This window comes from Mus musculus, chromosome 3, assembly GCF_000001635.26.
Source record: "Mus musculus strain C57BL/6J chromosome 3, GRCm38.p6 C57BL/6J".
Classification (NCBI taxonomy): Eukaryota; Metazoa; Chordata; class Mammalia; order Rodentia; family Muridae; genus Mus; species Mus musculus.
Genome location: NC_000069.6, coordinates 124,383,870 through 124,386,890, shown reverse-complemented (window position 1 = coordinate 124,386,890; position 3,021 = coordinate 124,383,870). Strand labels below are relative to the sequence as shown.

Below are 3,021 nucleotides of genomic sequence, written 5' to 3'. Positions count from 1 at the left end.
CTACTGGTTTGCTGTATATTGCTTTTATTATGTTTAGATATGGACCTTGAATTCTGGATTTCTCTAATACTTCTAACAGAAAGGGTTGTTGTATTTTGTCAAAGACTTTTATAATGAGATAATTTTGTGGGTTTTTTCTTTTCTTTTTTTTTCTTTAAGTTTTAACTGTATACTAAAAGAGTGTTCCTCTTTTTTTTTTTTTTTTTTTTTTTTTTTGTTAGAACAACTCAGCAAAATAAAATTCCGGTTTATTGTTGGACATTGTTTCACACATACATCAAACAGGCCAAAAAAAAAATAAACAGCAACTTCATAGACAGAAAGAAAAGGAAAAAAAAAATCTTTTTATCTTTGGCCTTTTTAACCATCTCATACAAACCAACTACTTATAGTACAGCTAGGTACATACTGGAATGCTCGGAATAAGATTGTTTTTTTGTTGTTGTTTTTGCTTTTTTTTACAAGGTTTTTTTTTTCTCCTTTGAGATTATAATGAACATGGTCACACCACAAGTAAAGTCTGAAGTAGGACAGAAAACGCTCTGAAGGCTGGTTTGGTCACCCGTTATCATTAAAAATGGCTGACCCCTAACAATATGTACAAAAATATAAAATGTAAATAAAAAATACAAACAAATTTTCCTTTTAAAGTATTTTTAAGAAAAAAAGTAGGGCCTGGGAAGTTCTGGTTCTTTTTTCCTCCCATGTTGCCAATTCATGTTGTAGTTTTGGAGGGGTGGTGGAGAGCGCATGTCATATCTGTGGGTGGCATTGCCCGCTGTGGGCGGGCGGGGCCTGCTTCTCTACTCGAAGGTGACCACGTTTAAATTCTGAGACGGGAAGTGGAGGGTGAATAGGTCACGGTGCGTAAGGTTATTTTTCCTTTTGCTGTCTAGTCATCCTCCTCGGTCTTCTGCTTCTTGGTGTCCACATCGTCATCCTCATCATCCTCAGCTACCCGCTTGCCCGTAGGAGCCTCAGCTTCCTCATCTTCATCTCCATCCTCCTCCTCACCGTCACCTTCTTCCTCCTCCTCTTCCTCCCCACCTTCTTCCTCTTCTTCATCTACCTCATTGTCAGCCTCCTGCTCCCCATTTTCCTCATTTTGAGCGTTCCCATTGGCAGGTGCATCTCTTCCATTCTCTGCCTCCTCCACAACTTCCTTCTTCTCCTTCAAGTCCTTGGTGGTGATCTCGGAGCTGGTATCCACTGCCGCGTCTGACATGGTGGGGCACGCCGGTGGTCCGATGCCGCGAGTGAGGGAATTAAAGTCGAGTTCGAGGACTCTGGCTGGAGGAGGCGGTGGGCGGCGAAGGTGGCTGCAGCGAGCGCGGAGCACGACCCAGGAACAATGCAAAGATGGCTTTTCGGAGCAGCCAGTGTGTTCCTCTTTTAAGAAACAAAATGTAATGCCATTTATAATCTTAAGACACTTTAAAATTACTTTTATATAGTAGTAGCAATAATTTACATTCATAAAAAGAACCAAAATATTTCAAATCATATAGCTAAACCAAAGAAATCTATGACAATTTATCATATACATGTTTTTAAACAGAGGTGGTGTTATTCCGTCAAGTGCTTACATTCATTCTCAAAAATATCACGAGGAAAACCTTTACCAAAAGTAAGCTACTTTTACCCTAGCAATCTCTATAAGATCCCCAATTGCTTTCTTCCACAAGAAACACTGTGATGCTGAAAAGGCCCCAGCAGTGTCCTTTATGACTTTAATTCAAAACCTTTTGTTCTTAGAACTAAAAACCATCACAAAGAACCAAGAGAAAGAGAGTATATTACTACAAAACTAAAGTAAGATTTAAACTTAGGAAAGGACCATTGACTCCTTCACACAGAAATGTGCACAGGCACACACCACACAGAAATGTGCACAGACACACATCACACGGAAGTGTGCACAGGCACACATCACACGGAAATGTGCACAGGTACACATCACACGGAAGTGTGCACAGGCACACATCACACGGAAGTGTGCACAGGCACACATCACACGGAAGTGTGCACAGGCACACATCACACGGAAATGTGCACACAGGCACACATTTATTGCATGCTTCCATTGGTTAATTTTCTACTACTGTGACAAAATCAACTGAAACCTTAAAATGATTTATTAATACCCTTAGATACATTTTCAACAATTAGATGTCATCTAGGAAATAATGTCATCAGACATCATTTATATTTCATTTTATGAGTTGTGTTTCATGGAATGTGTGCAATCAAAAGCTCTACACACTCACACACACACACACACACACACACACACACACACACACATTCAAGTTTTCTTATATGGAAAAGACATTAAAACATAAAGACGAATCAAACTATGGGAGTATAACTCATAATCCAGAGCAATGGTCATTTATAAGGAAAGCTGGATAGTGACATCATTACAGATAGGCTCCACCCTTTCGTTTTGTTCTTTTGCAGTGGTAGTGAATGCTTTTGTGCTGGAGTGAGGGGATGATGCTGTCTCCTGCCCTGACAGGGTTTCTGTTCATCTTATTGTCTCATCCCTGTGGAGTTATTACAGAATCTGATCATACTTAATTATAATGAGTATATAAATTGTAATTAATAACAAATTACTAAGTTGTAGAAACTCCATAGGTTTTCTACAGCACTTCAAAAACACACTGACATTAGAATAAAACCAATATTTATATTAACATACATATTTGACATTAGAATGGGTCCATCAAGCACTTTTATTCAGATATATCAAATATGTCATGTTATGTGATCATCATCAGTATGTGCTCATCCTTCTTGACTGCTTCATCCCACTACTTCATTCCTCTGTGAAATGTTGAAGCTTTTCACATATTCTTGACTCATTATATGGAAGAGAACATGGGATAGTTTTCTTTCTGTCTCTGTTGTACTTCTCTTAATGTCCATTCATTTTTTCTGCATATTTAATAATTTCATTTCTCCTTAGATAAATAAAATTTCCTTCTTTATAAAAGTATTACATTTTCCTTTATTCGT

At 38.2% G+C, this 3,021-nt stretch overlaps 1 pseudogene; it reads right to left on the bottom strand.

Annotated features, from left to right (window-relative positions):
- On the bottom strand, window positions 215–1,382 carry Gm4617 (predicted pseudogene 4617; annotated as a pseudogene).